This window comes from Columba livia, chromosome 9, assembly GCF_036013475.1.
Source record: "Columba livia isolate bColLiv1 breed racing homer chromosome 9, bColLiv1.pat.W.v2, whole genome shotgun sequence".
NCBI classification, from domain to species: domain Eukaryota; kingdom Metazoa; phylum Chordata; class Aves; order Columbiformes; family Columbidae; genus Columba; species Columba livia.
Window position 1 is genome coordinate 10,232,827 of NC_088610.1, and position 17,354 is coordinate 10,250,180.

Below are 17,354 nucleotides of genomic sequence, written 5' to 3' on the forward strand. Positions count from 1 at the left end.
TCTTATATGAGTGTTTTGGTTTGTTGTTTTGGTTTGGTTTGGTTTTTTTTTTGTTTGTTTTGGTTTGTTTTGAAGGGATCAGGGCTGGTTTGAGGGGGGTGTGTGTGTGGCCTCGTATAATCATGAGTGGTCTTTTCAAGTTCATGTAATGTGTAGCTTATTTCTGTAATATTATAGCAAGGATCTTGAAGTCATTAAATTTAGTTAGTGTAATAGAATGTAATCTTCTTTATTGTCTTTACATTTACCTATAAAGTGTTACATAGCATAATGATTGACCTTAATAGCAATTAATTATTGGATTGTAAATAGTGAAAAAAAGTTTCTTATATTTTCACTGTAAGATAAAAATTAGTTCTATGAATCTTGCTTTGTTCTATTTTGATAGGGAGTTCAGAACTTCCCACAAAACTTGGGTTTTTTGTTTGTTTGTTTTGTTTTGTGTTTGTTTGTTTGTTTGTTTGTTTCCTAAGTTGTGACTTAAGTTTCAATTCTATTTCCTTATTTGCACTGAATTTAATCAATGAGGTAAGAAGAGATGTAGCATTTATATTTGGTGTACCCAGTAGTTTTATTCAGGTAGTTTGTAAAGCTGTTGTGGATAGAAGAGATTATTACAAATTTCAGCAAACTTTATGCTAGTGAAGGACAAAAGCAGGCTGGATATGTTTGTTTAGACTACAGCTCCCAAGATGCTGCAGTTAATGTTAGGCTGGTGACTAGCAGACCCCTTTTAAGTCTCATCCTGAATCAAAACATGGGAAAACTTGTAAAATTGGACAGTAAGGGACAACCAGTTGGGTGAGGTTTTTAAGTACAATTAGGATAATGTTAGGAGATGATTTCACTTGTTAACTCTCAAGGGTAAGGAACTTGACACACAGTTTGATTCTCTAATGAGCAAATGTCCTAATTTTATAATGAAATTAAGAAATCTGAAGTTTTTACATAAGTTATAATACAATACAACTACAAAATATGGATAGTAGTATTAGGACGATAAACACTGCTGTTTCACTAATGACACTTCGTAAAGTCAGTGCACCTCGATTTTGTATTATGAAATTTTTAAAGTTAATGTGTTACCATGATTTCCAGTATGTGGCACTAATGCCTAAGGTAGAGTTGTTTGAAGAGGAGGAATTAATTGCAGATGGGAAAACCAGTCTGGAAAATTTGGAATTACAACACCGGAGGATCTTTATTTAGCTCCTTCTTGTACTTAATTTTGTAGTAATTGTTCATTGTATTCAATTGACACTTTGAGCCAGATCACGCTTGTTGCACAAGAGCTGCTTATGATTGATCTGCAAGCCAGAAACAAACACGGCATTCTGCTGCTTAATTTTTTTCCAGTGTTTCTTCTACACAGAAGAATTTCCGGTGATGCCATCAGAAGATGTGTGTCTGGGTCAAGAGGCTTGTGGCTGTGTGAGACATGGAGAGAGGGCGTGCCTGTGCTTGACTCGCCCCTACTGCTCCAGTGGCTGATCAGACCCACAGCAGGAACTGCAAGGTAAGGTGCACTGCAAAATACACTGATATCTAGAAGCCTCAGGATTTGACAAGCATAAGGAAATATAGCCAAATCTGTGTAGTGCTCAAGAAGTCTGGAGGGAATGGTGAAGGAATTTCAAACTGACAACTGCCTGGATCTTACTTTTCCCTGCCTTTTGCTTTTATAGGCATTTACATGAGTTGAAAGTGTATACAATATCATCACTGTTGTTTGGTAACATTTTACAGTGACTTTGCTTCACAGCAGTGTGGATAACCCTACAAAGTGAAATGCACAATAGAAATAAACTCCAGACATCTTTTTTCAGAGTCCAGCTTTGCTTAAAAAAATGTAAATTTAGGATTATTTCAGTGAATTTTCGCATGTTATCCTATGTTTGCATAAGAGCAGGTAAAATCTAGGCTTTTGCCACCACTGTCTATAATGAACCCAAATTTTTTTTTAAAGTATTTTTGCTTAGTTTGCATAGTTCCTCAGAAGCAAGGGTTTTAAAATCAAAGTAGATATGAAGAATGAATGTGTTTTATCTAGGTTCCCATATTGGCACAAATGGCCACAGTATCTCAGCAGGGGTTGCAGGTGTTGGTATAATGTAAGCTATGTGCTTTTCATCGGAATATCACATACTGATTTATTGTATGTAATAACCGTAGAGTCAGGCACTAACATAAATTGTACACAGGAATAAACAGAAGAATAATTTTAAAAGTGAGGCATGAATCAAGACACCAAATAATGACGCTTACTAGTAAATAAAACTCAGTTTCATCAGTGATAGTCTGGAGCATCTGAAGCTTCCTGATTATTGCTTTGAGGTTTTAAAATCTTCATTGAAATGTAATTATTTCAAGCAAGTGCATTCACCTTTCTGGTAATATAAAGCAATGTAGAAAATGATGTCAAGCCAAAACTGAACAGAATGATTTTGTTTCTCAACAAGCTGCAGTTCCTCATTGGATTGCTGGTGGCCCATTGCTTTTGAACAGTGCTGTTCAACTGCCAGTCAATCTCCCAGATTGCAATGCCAGCTTTTAGATATGGATTATTCGTAATGTCTGTGTTCCTCCTTGTTTTTTGATTGCAAAATGCATGTTAAAGATTTTATTTTTCTTCTTTTCAGAAGAGGTCTTAAATGTTTACGTGAACTAAAAAAGTGTCTGTAGGTGAAAATGCAAAATCATCATTAATACTCATTCACTCAAGAGCTTTGAATGACCTCTCAACTTTCCACTTCTTTGCTCAAGTATTTGGGTACTTTGTCAGTTTTAGTACTTCCTTACAGGGATGCTGTGAGTATAAATAAGCTCTTGTCCTACCTCTGCAGGGAAAGAGCTACAACAGAAACTAAATGCTAAACCTCACTAAGGGGCCTCAGTGTTGCCACATGTGACCTATAGGCTCTTACCTCAGAATGGATTCCAAGCACTGAGTTTTGTTTCATATAAAATTTACTAAAGATGGACAACTTAAAACTAGATTTGCAATAGTGTAACACTGTACAGCATGTTTGGGCTTAGTGATTGAAAATGCTGAGGAAAGGAGATATGTCTGAAATCTGTGACTCCAGCAGGGAAGTCATGGGGGATATACTCTCCAAATCTTCTTTGGGAGCTGGTGTGTTTAACTTGTCATTTTGTAGAAGATCCATGATACACTGTTATTTTAGAAAATGATTGAAGGAAGAGGTGATGGTGTTTGCTGTTAGTATACAGTCAACTTCCCATCACCTATAGATGGCCTGACTAGTTTTCGGAGAGGTGGGAAAAAAGAGTATGCATGCTGATATTTCAGCTGACTCTGGCTGGAATAATAGCAGCCGGGATACACTGGAGAATGGGGAAAAAACACATAATATTATTCCTGCTTAATTGTTCTGAACCGTAAGTGGTTCATGTGAAACCAAATTGGAGGATTCTGGACCACTTCACTTATTTAGCTCGGGCATAATATGAATTCACAGAGCCAGATTAGGTGTGAAAGTGGTACAGCAACATCTGCCTGGAACTGGTTCTGAGGTAATAGGTCTGCTGGGCTAAGCCAGTCCTAGCCAGAACTTTATTGTGTCTGTATTGCCTTTCTCAAATGAGTCTCTTGTGTACATATGTCTCATTTTGCTCAGATCTGGCAGCACTTACTGTTTCAAGCTTAGTGCTTGGTCTGTAGTCACTTTGGATTCTTGCAGAGCTTATTAGCTTGGAAGCTGGGCCAAACTTGACCTGGCTCAGTACCACTCATCTGTAGAAACAAAGCTACTTACAGTTGGGAAGCCAGCTTAAGCTGATAAACAGAAGATCTTTGTGTCAGCTGTGCCTTACCATTACATCAGGCATTTTGATCCCCTGTACTTCCCACAGCTAGAATGGAAATTTAGCTATGACAGCTGAGCAGGTAGCATGGAATACAGATCTCCCATTTCTTGGTCAGCTGCTCTGTCTTCATCCTTGCAAGGTTTGAATTCCTATTCTCAGCTTTCCAGGAGGGTGCTGTGTTGGATCAGTAGCAGTTTGAATCTGTGATGCTGTGCAGCTGATAATCATGGCACTGTGTAGCCAGAGGTAAGGAATCAAAGGAAGAGCTTGCTGATTTAACCTGCTCCTCTGAGAGAGAGGAGCCTTGAGTCCCCGTTTCTGCATATGCATTCTTTATTGGGTGAAATAAGGTAGTCTTGGGAGTAGAGCTGTAAGGGTGTGCTAAGCAATGATCCTATAGGAGTCGTGACACTTTTTATGTTTTTTGGAACCCCTTTAGGCTTGGAATCTTGACTTGTGTTACTGTAGAAAGCTATTTTCACTTGACTTTTCGGAATGTTTGTTGTGAAGGGGAGGTTTTGGTGTAACCGTGTCTATTCTGTGCAACATTTGCTCTACCAGGAGGAGAGGGCCTTGGTCAAAGCTGGGGGCAGAGACACTAGCAACAACATCATGCACAATGCGTATTTGGGTTTTGGAATACAAACTAGAGTAGCATTATTTTCACTGGGTTTCAAAACCCAAGGTGTTGGCTTGATTTTCTTGGTTTATGTATTATTGTATCACAAAAAAGAGATAGTGCTGTTTAATGATTAAGGTTATAACAGCGAGGAAAAATAATAGCGCATTTGCTGGATGGGCATGTTTGCAAAGAGATTGTCACTTTTTTTTTCCTGAATTCATCCAGGTCATTAAAATGACAAGTATGTATGTTAAAATCCAAAATGAATATGTAGAGCTATGCAATTGAACTGCAGCAAGACGTCTCATGCAGAAAAGGGTGTGCTTTTATTCAGGAGACACTGATTTATACAGGCAAGCTTAGGATTGCAGGGCTTTATCTGAGTATTTGTTCACAGAAAATCTGTATTTTAGGGCAGTCGTGCTACTACCATTCAAAAGTATTGACTGCTAAATTGCAGTATCACCACATATCTGTATTAATATGCGCCATTTTAAAAAGTCATTGAGGTGGTAGATAAGATCTTTGCATTATTTGATTATCATTGGAATTGCTGCAACAGATAAGTTCATGGCATTTTTAATAACTATTATAAAAATTCTGGGTTTTATATCGCATGCAAATTTATAATCCCTTTTTCTTCCACTTATGTGGTTATATTGGAGTCTGATTTTTTTTCTCTTGCTGCTTTTACACTGGCGTAGTGTCTTTTATTTGAGTGTAACAGAGTTGTAGCCAAGAGATGTATCAGGCCCAAGACATCTTCCTTGCAAGTGAAATTTGGAGGAATTGGTGTTTCCAAGTCTTGTCAGGAAAAGATGTGGTACAGTGCAGAACTTGACAAGACCTGCAGATGATGGAGGTTTCCTTGAGTCCTGATATGTCAGCTTACATGTGTGGGTAGTCTTCATTATTTACTCCTTTCTATGCAAATTAGCTATGGCATAGGGCATGCTGGCTAGGAGGGTAGTCAGGGATATTATTTCTCACAGGAAATAAACAGTATATAAGAGCACCACTCTGTGACAGTCTTGGTATTTTCTATTTATTAATTTATTGAAACTTTTAACTACAGAAGGCTTTTAGGTCAAAAGTTTTATTATAAATCATGACACTTTTTTTCTTCAAACAATCAAGTAAAATAGGGAGAGAAAACTGTCTAGCACTGCGGGATGCTTGTGGTAGGGGAGGACTAATGGGGGCAAGTCCTAAGTATTTTTAAACTAGTGCTTTTAGAAAACTGTGCTTATGCTATCTTTTTGGTTGCTTCCACAGATGATAAGGTTGCAGTATAAGCTGTATTATATTAGTTGGCAACGGATAATCCATCTAGAGCACAGACTGTATGAATATCTTTATCCTAGTAAGAGGCTGGATCAGAAACTTTTGCTTTTTCAGATACACAGAAGAACTGGAGTATGAAACACCACTGGATAAAACCAGGCCTTTTAAGCTATACTGCTCAGCAGCTGCTTATTTTCAATGGCTTGTTTAGATCTACCCTAAATGAAGCTGTAAACACAGTTTCTCTAAGTGTATACCAACGCTTTCATACTCTCAGGTGCTAGCACAGCGATAGCCCCTCCTAGGCGCTTAAGATCCATGTTGCTTACTAGAAGTTCCAGTGCTGTACGGATCCTGAAGCTGCAGCATGTACCAGAGGTGTGGTTTGGTTGGCTTGGTAGCTTTTGGTTTATCTGAACTACCAGCTCTGAAAGAAATGCAGCAGAGATTGCAGGTGTCACCATCATTAGTGGCCTGTGTGACCTTGCCCTGTCTTGTGTTGGAATGGTAGGACTTGCCACTGTCCTCTCTTGTCAGAACTACTCTGATTTTCCTGCCCACGCCCCCCCAGCTGAAGTGCTGGTCATGTATTGGAGTATTTTGGCACATAGTTTGTGGGTCAGGAGAGACTGGTCTGAGTTGCAAAGGTGTTAGATGACAAATCCTGGAACTGGAAAAAAGAGCGAAGCTAATGAATTGCTGATTTTGATGCATCTGTGTTAAAAAGCATTAAAGTGTCTGTGAATTTAATTAAAATTGAGTACTAAAGGATAGTGACAGCAGTGTGTTCAGATGTTCGCGTTTTCTGAATGTTAGTACTTTCTATTCTGTAGTTTATCTCACTGAATTTTGCTGTAATAATATTCTCAGGTAAAGCCAAATCACGGGAAGGCCAGAGCATGCTGAAAGCCTTATAGATTCTGCTACTAAGGAATGTTATCTTTCAACACAGACATCCTTGACATCAGCTAGTCTAGCTGCAAACGTTACTAATGGTGAAGCACAAGGACACTAATAATGGGTTTGGAATCGTCTGACAAGGCACGCATCTGTCCTCGAGAAGAATAAAAATGTTCTTACTTAACAGTGTTAAAAAAAATCATCATTCACCTCTTTCTCATGTACACATGACGTGACAGTGTAAGGGCCTTTATAGAAATAATAATATGTTCTGATAGATTTTTTTTTTTTTTTTTTTAGATTTTTTTTTATTTTTTTGTAGCTCTCTGGCTTATAGTGCATTGAGCCTGCTAAAACCTGAGATAATCTTCTCCAGCTAAAAAACAGCTAAAAACTCTAAAGCCTGCCTGTCTTCTTCAAGGACACCCACATTTGAATGCATCTCAATTTCAATGAGTGCTAAACTTTACTCCAAACAGTTTTAATTACTTGAATTTAGGCAGCTAGGTACAGAAATATCCTAGTTGCAGCTGCTGGTTAGTTCTGTTTAATTTCAGGTTTGAAGCGGGGTAGAGTTCAAAGCCATCTAAGGTGTTTTCGTCAGGACTTCAGCACAAAACTCAATTGTCATGGTACAGCCATTTGCATCCAACTTTTAGTTAAGTGGTTAGGGCAGCTACTTCAGTTCACTTTCTCAGCTCTTTTTATTTCATCTCTGAGAACTGCGCCCTTTCCTGGTTTTAAAATGATCCTACTGCCAATTCTTTCTAGTATGCTCTTATGTGCATTTAGGAATCCAGAAATTCTGAGATTCAAAGAAGAGCAAGTAAAAGGATGCCTATCCTGGTTTGTAAATGGTAACACATGCAAGCAGGGGTGGAAGATGCTTTCTTTGGTTTTGTACCCAAAATCCCTTCAGTTTTATTTAATGGTGTGAAGAAGAATGGTGCAGATGAATATCAAAGCAGATTTCCTTTTTATCTTACTTGTGATTTTTTTTTTTTTCTCCATCTAATTGTGGAAGAATTAACCATACCCATATTTCTCTGGTTCTGTGATAGTATGATGTGTAGGTCAAATTCACTGTGATCATGCTCTGCAAAAATAACAACATGCTTTTGTTCTCTGACGTTTGGCTAGAATCATGTCATCTTTAGGCAGAGTATAGTTATCAGTAACACTAAATACAACTGCTAATGTGTTTATTTCTAATGACATAAACATATGAACTCTTGTACAATTTGTACAAATGCATTTTTAGGGAAAAATGAGGGTAGGAGAGCTAATGTGAATAAATATAAGTAATTTCACGTAACAATAAATAAAGCGAAAAGGAATAATGAAAAATACATTCACTCTTTTCTGAATACCACTGTGAGCTATTGAATGGGAAGTTTTAACAGAAATGAAAAAAGGGGCATAAAAACAGTGTCTGAATTATTAAAATAATCAGAAAACAATTTGCTTCCATTAAAGACTTAAAGATGTTCCCAATGCTTTGATTAAGAAAAACATTAGGAAGTTTCTTATTCACGTCGGCAGGCATCTCTGCAAAATGGAAGGCCCCTTGTGCTGCTCTGAAGCCATTTAATGCATATATGAGCATGGATTCTCAGAACTATCTATAATGCATATAGTGCTTTCTGCTCTCAGTGGCTTTTTTCCCACTCTCTTTACGTCATTTGCCATTTGTGAGGGTTGCCAGGGTAATGACCAATCATCCCTGGAGAGATGCCTGCTAGTAAGGACAACATAGGCTTTCTCTTTTTTTGTATTCTGCAGTATGTATTTGAGAGCTATTCTAGCATCAAGATTGCAGAACTTTTGTTTGGTTAGTGGGGAGTGAAAGTTTGCAGAGTATGAAATAACAGCTTACAACTGTTGAGGTAAGTGAGGATTTTTCTTCTTGATTTTATTAACATCTCCGGATTTATTCAAAACACTGAGCATCATTACCAATTTTTTTTGCTATATGTGTAACTGACCTTGAAAGTAGTGATAGCAGGGAGGTTTTGCCTAATTTGAACAATGAAATCTTAGTAGAGCTGCATATACAGCAGGTCAGGTTTTTATTCTCTTTGTAATTATGAATCCTACAGCCTTTCTTGTCACCACGTTCACCATAATATCCACTCATCCCCAAAATATTTTTGGAAGAATGAATTAAAAACAAAAAAACCCACAGCATGCTGTAATGCAGATTACAGAGCATTAGCTGTGTTGCCTCCAAGGCAAATGGGAAGTTCTGAATAGTCTTCATTGTACTGTATGTATATAACAGACCATGTCAACTGGAAAACTGAAAGTCCATTGAGCCCTGTTTTGTCAGATGTTGAACTCCTGTCTTTAAATATTGTCTATTAAATAGATACTTGCAAGCTCATAGGCTGGCTCTTTGCTCACCTGTGGGAAATAAGAAAATAGAGCCTTCAGATGGCAGAATTTTTTCTGGAACTGATGCTGTCAGTGGAAGCTGGTGATGGTCAGTGCCTTGCAGAATGGGCTGAAATTTTGGTTTTTTGCATGTAAGAGCCCTTAAATAATACATAGGAAAAGGAGGCCAAGAAAATCCATTTAGAAGTTCCCAATGACCTCAGAAGTTTCTGTTATGTGTAATCTGGGTTATGACACATATGATGGAAGTGGTTGGTTTGGGGTGGGGTTTTTTCATGGTGTATTTCTTGGTACAGTCCCCTGTTTGTGTGCTGGCTTCCTGGGAGGAAGGGACAATTGAAGAGGTTGTTGTATTTTTTCTCTGTAGAATTGCTAAGGTATCAAAGTTCAAAATAGTAACTGTCTCATCAAAATTACTACTTGCTGCTTAATATATTTGCACCTGTGCATAGCTTCTGTGTACTTCACATCCTGGCAATCTAACATGTCATGTTGGGCACTACATATATTAACCACAAAAAAGTATGTATATTTATTTCATTCTATTTCCTGCTTGTTGCAAATATATACAGAGAGTGAGTTTGACTCGCACATCTTGCCAGTGGAAATACACATTTAGGGCATTTAATTTATCATGGTAAATTCCAGTTGCTAAATTTTAGATGTTACTGTGTATTCAGATGTGTTTATTATAGCTTTGGATTATCAGAACAACTGGAGCACAGCAGTGAGTCTGAATGTGAACATATGAGAGAGAAGAAAATTGTGTGACAGTTTTAGTCTGAGGTGAAAAGGATCTTTTCATCAGGCTCTTGAGAAAATATGTTTGTTCAGAAAGTAGAACTGTTTCCTCTTTCTAAAAGCCATTACATTTTTTGACATCTCTGTTCTGAATATCACTTTTAAGCAGTCTAAGATACGCATAATAGTTAAATGGTTACACTGGAGGGAAAAAAAAATCAGGAAGTGCAAAGAAAATGTATCATTATCTAACCTTCCTACTTGATCAGCATTCCATATGATTCCACCATTTTTAGTAATCTGTGAAACAAAACCACAAAAATATAATTTTCTATTGTTCTAGGTGGTGTCTTATGACAGAAAAATAACATGAGGACAACTAGATAAGGCATGTTAATTAATAAAGTAGGTTTTCAAATGAGATATTCTGAGGTAAACCTTTCTGGAGAACATGGTGGGTACAAGCCTCAGTCTTCTATCTTTCTGTTCACGTTTATCCTGTCTATCTGTCTCTCCATGTCTCTCTTTCTAACTTGAAAATGCTCTGTGACTGTATTATGTGGAGAATAGCATTTACTTTCAGGCAGTGGGACAGAGAGAGAGAAGCTGAAAGAAGGCAAAGGGAATAAAATCTGCACTGTGAGTTTTTCAGTGTAATGTCTGTCAACAATTATGGCAGGGTATTTGTGGCTCTGAGGAGTGATACATGAGACGGGCAACAACTTCAACAACAACTCTGAGAAATCAGAAGTCAGACCGGAGTAATGAAGGAAAGCTGTAAAGTTAGGTTGAACTAAGTGGCTTTAGCAGTACTTGTACTGGGAGTGCAGTAAACTAATTGAGTAGTAGAGAGCTCCATGGAGCAGGCTGCAAAGATCCCTGGAGCATCTCAATGAGGCTGGTCTGCAGTGTTTGGGGCGGTAAACCAGGAAGGATAGGTTGGTTAGAGAAAGACACTAAAGTTTGGGATACAGTATTTACCCATAACACAGTATAAGTGCTGTTGAGTAATTTGACCCTTTTAATGCCATGTCCATTGCTGGAGTGTTGAATTCCTGTTGTTTCTTTATCTTCTACTTGTGAATACATGGAAAAGAAGAGGAAGAATTAACAGCACAAACTGATCCACTGGTGGAAAGTCAGGCTTCAGACTAGCGTGGAAAAGTTTGGCACAGGCTGGAATACTAGAAGATACCCATGAAACGGAAGACAAATTAGGATGACAAAAAGGAAGCGGTGCTTATCCTAAGAAGATTGAGACATGCTGGATAAGTGCAATAATATATATAAAACATTCAGTAGCCCTAATTCCCCATCCCTTGAGAAACAGAAGGCAAAAAATAAATGAAAGTGAATACTCATTGAGTGAACAATAGTTTCTAAACATAGTGTATGACAAAGCAAATCATTGTTGATAATGGTTTTAGTACTATCACCGCACTGGACAGCTCAGCCTAAGCTATGGCCTTTGCTGTTAGAGGTTGATTCTCCTGAGACCTGATGGATTATTTCAACTTGTAGGCATCATCTGTCCATGATGTGGCATTAACCATTTTTTTTAATAAACAGTATCTCTGTTAAAGGAATACTGTCATTTTTAATTTGTGGCTGTAGAGATTAATAACACTGGATGATGAAAAATTTACTAATTCATTTTTAACTGATCAAAGCCCTGTGGTTCTGTATTTTGTTGCTGTTGTTTGGAATCCAAGCTCTTACTGCATTACCTGGACCTGATTGTCCGCTGCCTTGAATAAGCATAGCTCTATTACTTCTACAATCTGGTGACATAACTCTAAAACTCTGATGTGAAATCATGAAATGCATGTATTCAGGGTATTAGAGAAATAATTTAATTGCTTGAACGTAGTTAAAGTGGCACCAGAAAGCACAGGAATAGTTACAATATAAATGTCTGACTTAAATTTCAAAAATGCCAGTAAGTGGCAAAGGAGTGGTGAAAATGTCCTTTATCATCCAAAGCTGCAATCCAGGAACACAATAAAGGCATGCAGAAGAAAAGTTACTGCTATTTGACCAGGAGTATGCATGGTTAGGAAAGTTTGAAATTTAGTATGTATTACAGTACTTTTCAACATCTCTTTTGAAATGCATGTTAAGGTTCACTTTGAACAAGTAATTAGAGAGGAAAATGTCTTGTGGTTTAAAACAGAATCCATTGTCAGGAGATGGCCATTTTTAAGCACTTGACTAAAAGCATAAATTGGAAGCTTTTAGTACTGTTTTCAGATGATTTAACTTGTTTCATTGCATGTCTGTAGGCTCTAAGTTTCATAGAGATGTAGATGCTTTTGAACATTGGATCACTTATTCCTGAATTTTTACATATTTACTGTATGATGTTGGACAAGTCCATTTAACACTTCAGGGCATGCTTCTTCCCATATGTAAGATGGGAATAAGTAGTAATTGCTTTATAAGAGTATGGATGTTATCTGTTATTCTTTGTGGAGTGTTTTGAGTAGTCATGTTGTTCACGGCTTAGTGACTTAGATATGCAAAGTACTACAACACAGAGCCCTCTGAGATCCCCCAGTTCATCTTGTTTTTCTGTTGTAGTTACAAGGTCAAGTTGAAATAATCCCTGTGATTATAAGAGCTTGTATGAAAAACTTTCCTGGAGAGCGACATCTGTTATCTGGTGGTAATAGTGATTCAAAGGAGCTCTCTGGGAAGAGAATACAGTCTGTCTCGCATGAACAGGATGACTCAGTAGTTCACATTTGGAAAGAGAAACATTCTCCAGGCCTCACAAACGTGATTCTGGAAACTCATTACATGCATTATTACATGCTTTTGTGAAGCTTTCAGACACAGCACAATGTGGATGGTTTCTGGCAGCCACGATCCCATCTTCCCCAGAAGCAGAGGTGACACCAAACCGCCTTCAGTGCCAGTGCTTCAGACTGAGTCTCGTTGTTCTCTCATTCCTCAGTGGCAGCGTATGTGGCTCTCCTTTCACGTTTAGAGTAAGGGGTGTAACAGCTAAGGACTCTAATATAATAAATGCTGAAGTCCCAGAGTCTCTTAAGTCCTGAGACAAGTTTACCTTGTATAAACTCTCCTGTAACATGGTAGGGCTGTGCTACACATGCACCTGTTTATTTGTAAGTGTTTAACAGCTGAAACTATAGCTTGGGTTAATGTGCTTACAGAGATTGTATTTCTCTGAGTATTTTGGGCTATGGACATGCACATCAAATTTCACAAAGATTTAATTTTGTTTTCCATTTCATATGAAATTTGAGTCAAATTCAGTCCCTCTGTGACATGCTGCTACATGTCCCTCTGAACCTTGCTGTTTCAGACCTACAAATCAAAGTAGCCTTATAGCTTCACCTGGAGAGCTGAACGTACATTCGACCTTAACCTGGTGCTGATTGATGGCTGCAGTTCAGTTCAAGTGGAATTACACAACTGAACAACATATGGGTGTTCAGTCCTGTTTACTTGCACAAAGGCTTGCATCTCGCAAACATTGCCCTATACAGAGAGAACTACTCGCAGGTGCTATGTAGTAACGTTATGCAAAATGCTGCAGACCTGAAATACTGTACAGCCTAATTGAGTGCAATTCCTATTGACTTCAATGGGTATTTTATTCAATTAGGTACTGCAGCATTTAGATCATTGCCTTTGTCTTACATAATTGCAAATATTATTGATGCTTTTAAAGCTTTCAGGGATCTTTCAGGCTTTTAGTCCACAAATTGACTGCAATGTGAAAGTCTTGCTCAGGGGTAAGAGGAGTACTTACATACATCTCATCTTTCATTTACTTATTCCTGAGTCTTTCTGTGCTATTCCTTTGGGAGTGCTTATAAAAAAATATGACATTAACAAAGAGGGGGGGAAAGTAGCATTTTCTCAATATAGCAAGATTCAGGTTTCACTTTTGCACATTAGAGGTCTGGCTTTCATATTTTCTTGCCTAAAATTCAGAAGTATATCTGATTAATTTCAGTTCTTATAAAATGATTAAATTAAGGTGCAGTAAATTTAGAATGAATATTGAGGAAAATTAACAGTTGACTGGGGCAAGCATGGATACAGTGCTTGAAAGTTTAAAACTACGCTGGTTGGAGCACTAAAAATTTTAACAAAAAGAACTAACCTGCTTTGCCAAGAAGGGACTGGATGACTTACAACATTTTTTTTTTTACCTTTCTAATGGTAAATCATGCAATATAAAGCCAGTGCTTGAGTTACTCTGTATAAGTAGCACAAACAGGCCCTGTGGAATTTAAATCTGACCGCTTGGCCTCTGATCACAGTAGGGATATGGGTAGGGTAGATGTCCTTTTGTCCTTATGTCTCTGTGTTGGGCGCAGTGAGAAACAGAATAGTTTCTACTTTGTTCCATTCAGTGCTTTGGGGAAAACTGTGAGTAAACCTTTTCATGCATGGTGCATGTAATCACATTTAATGCTTCTTTTTATCTAGAATCAACAATGAAACATCTAGAAATATATAGATATATATGTGAAAGTGAATGAAAACAGAATAGGTTGGTAGGGGTGGGCACAAGCATTTTTAGGATACGTATTATAGAAATCTGATTGCATTCCAGGCAGTATATTCTTACTATAGATCTTCTCAGAAAAATCCGCAGAGCATGCTAGGAGAAGCCACACACATACACGTGCATATTTTTAGGTCTGTTTAGTAAAATTTGAGGAATGTATCTATGGGAAAATTGATAGACATCCTGGCAAGAACACTGACTATTTAATTGTTGTCTTAGGTGAAGTGAAATTGGACTTAAAAAAAAGGTAGCCTCCTATAGAAGACATTTTTCTTGCCGCAGCAGAGCGCACAATAAATGTTATCTGTCAGGGAAAGAAATGGGCTATTTAAATTCAGGCAGCGTAGCATCTTCAGGCAGAAGGGCTATTTTTAACTTCAGATGTAGCTTAATTTAGAAACTGAGCAGTTGAAGTCCCTTTTTTTTCCCACTCCTCCAACTGGAGATTTTTTTATAACGATTGCAGATATCCTTGTGTGAAGATACTGGATAGAATAAAAAATACGTTATCCTGAGCTTCAAGGTCGTGAAAATACACAGCTAAACAAAGCAGCTTTGTGACAATATTGTCATACATGTGTAAACACAGAGATTAGATTAGATCGATGTTTTATTTTGTAAGCATAAGGGCCACTTTGGCAATTTCCCAGGAGGTCACATACAAGTTTTATATCCATTTATGCAAGATCACACCCAGATCTGTATTATTTTATGTAGAAAGTGCTGAAATTGCATATAGCCTTATACAACACATGACAAAGAGAGTGTAAATTTCAGTGGTTTCTAAGGGAGAAATATTCATGAGAAAACTGGCAATGATTCCCTACATTGATTTTTCTGAACCATCTTCTTGTGTTTGGCATTGTTTGTAAGTTAATCACAAGAACTGAGAAACTCAACTCGTTACAGCAGTTATTCAGAATTAAGAATTGCAGATTTGACTCTATTAACTGATTACAGGCTTTTTAATGTATTCAGATTCAGAATATGAAAAAAGTCCTCTCACAAATGGAAGTACTTCCAAGATGGCTTGTTGCAAACAGTTTCTTGCATAATTGCATACTCTATGTCACTCAACATTCTTCTATTGAATTACAATAGCATTTCAGCATAGAACTCGATTCTAACTTAATTTTATAGTTTACCTGTTCAAGCTCAGCCAAAAGCGATTCTGAAAGCTATTCTGGTTGCATAACAATAACAAGAAGTAGAGAGAGACATGTGCCATTGCAACAGAAATAATTGGGTTATTAATAAGCTGAATGTGACATGGAAAAGTCAGCTCTATTTCTGAGCATAGTGACACCTTCACCATTAACTCTTATGCACACACAACTTCTTACAATTTCTGAAATTTTGCTTAAATGGCTGAGCATTTGTTCACATACAGAGAAAATAACTTTTTCTGTAGCTACCTAAAATTCTGCAGTTTTAAGTGAAAGCTTCTGCTATCATTTATTCTTTAACTTCTGACAGCTAAAATTAGAGGCTTTCATTCCATTGTTTTTATACACAGGGTAGCATGATGTAATGTAGTAAGAACATCCTAAAACAAGTTAGGAATTTAGAGTTATATTCAATGAAGGTTAAAAAGAAATATCATCTAGAGCTGGACTATTCCTTAATTGTCTGCTTTGGATGGCGATGTTTTAAAATTCCTCTTAAACATTTGTTTTTAAGGAATGCTTTTTTCCCCAGCAATTTTTTATGTAGAGGGAATATGGGAGTTAGTACAGAAGCTATTAGAGATGTTAGGCTCTGCTGTGGGCTTTTCTTAGTTCTCTACTGGTCAGACAAACCTGAATTAAGGCTGAATTTAGTCTCTGGGAGGCATTTTACTAGTGCTATCAGACTAGAAAATTCAGACTGTGACACACAGTTTGGATTTGGGATGTGAATTCAGAGCCTTTTCTTAAAGAGGATTTTCTTTAATAGAGCAGATACAGTGCACCAATATTTGCTAAAATGTTTCAACTTTAGAAAGAAAAGGTGTTTTTCTCATCAAAGGCTTATCTGAAGCTTGTAGCAAAAGAAACATTCAGCACATATACTTTCTTGTTTTAGGTATGTTGGGATGCTGTCAAGAGGCAGAATTCAGTGTGTCTATTAAAGAGGTTTAAAAAAAGACTAGAAACCATCCAAATGGAGCAGTGGGGTTGTCAAGAAAAAGCAGAAATCTTATGGAAATGAGGGTAATACTTTTGGTCTTACAGAAACACAGGATATACCTTAAATAATTTTCTGAATAGCTTTATAAAATCTAATTTGCTTGAAATTATATTTGTCCATTGGTATCTGCTTTGTTTTCATTCAGTTTGTAGTAAAGAGGAAAACAGCTGTTTTAAAAGCAAATAGTAATTCTGTTTTCAGACATTATAACTCTTAAATAGCAAAATGCAGCAATGAAGAGTTATGGTGATGTAAAGATGATGAAGCTTAAGTAAGGGTAGGCTGTGAGACGTGAGTTTCAAGTAAAGTTAGGGTTTCTGATAGAAGAGCACTAAAATACTCAGAATTACCCTCAGGGAGATTTCTGCCGTTTTAGCCCAAAAACTCTTCTGATGAGATTTTAATTATAGTCACAAGTAAGGCTGAACTAGAAAACTGATGACTTTTGGTTCTGGATCCAATCTAATTACAATAATTAGTTCTTATTTAGTACTTTTCATCATAGCTCTCAAAGTGTTTTGTAATGAAGGTCAATATCATGGCCTTATTTTACAGAAAAAGGAAGCAACTACCTTTGAGCAGCTTGCTAACAGATCTAGGAAAAGACCCAAATCTTGTAACCCAGGTTCAAGTCTCATGTTCTCCCTATCTATCAAACCAAAGCAGTATTTAGGTTTTCATCTGCATATCTGAAACCAGCTTCATCATGGCTTGGACTCGAATTTCTAGTAGTATTTCAGATGGTTGTTATATAATCCAGAAAGGAAATTTAAAAAAAAACCCAAACAATACCCAGGCTTGGATTTTCCCACCTTGTTTCTTACAAAATTCCTGCCTTAATATCCACATAGATTTGTATCCCAGAACCAT

The 17,354-nt window shown here is 37.2% G+C and overlaps 1 protein-coding gene across 4 annotated transcripts in view; it reads left to right on the forward strand.

Moving 5' to 3' along the window:
* The window catches only part of GNB4 (G protein subunit beta 4), a 74,480-nt gene that overhangs the window by 802 nt on the left and 56,324 nt on the right, over nt 1-17,354 (forward strand). For 3 of the 4 annotated variants that reach the window (XM_005506575.4, XM_065072945.1, XM_065072947.1), the window contains exon 2: nt 1,357-1,516. The gene's annotated coding sequence lies outside the window, so the exon portion shown is untranslated. Of the gene's footprint in view, nt 1-1,356; nt 1,517-8,358; nt 8,521-17,354 lie in introns of those variants that run through there. The other variant, XM_065072949.1, reaches the window with a different exon arrangement.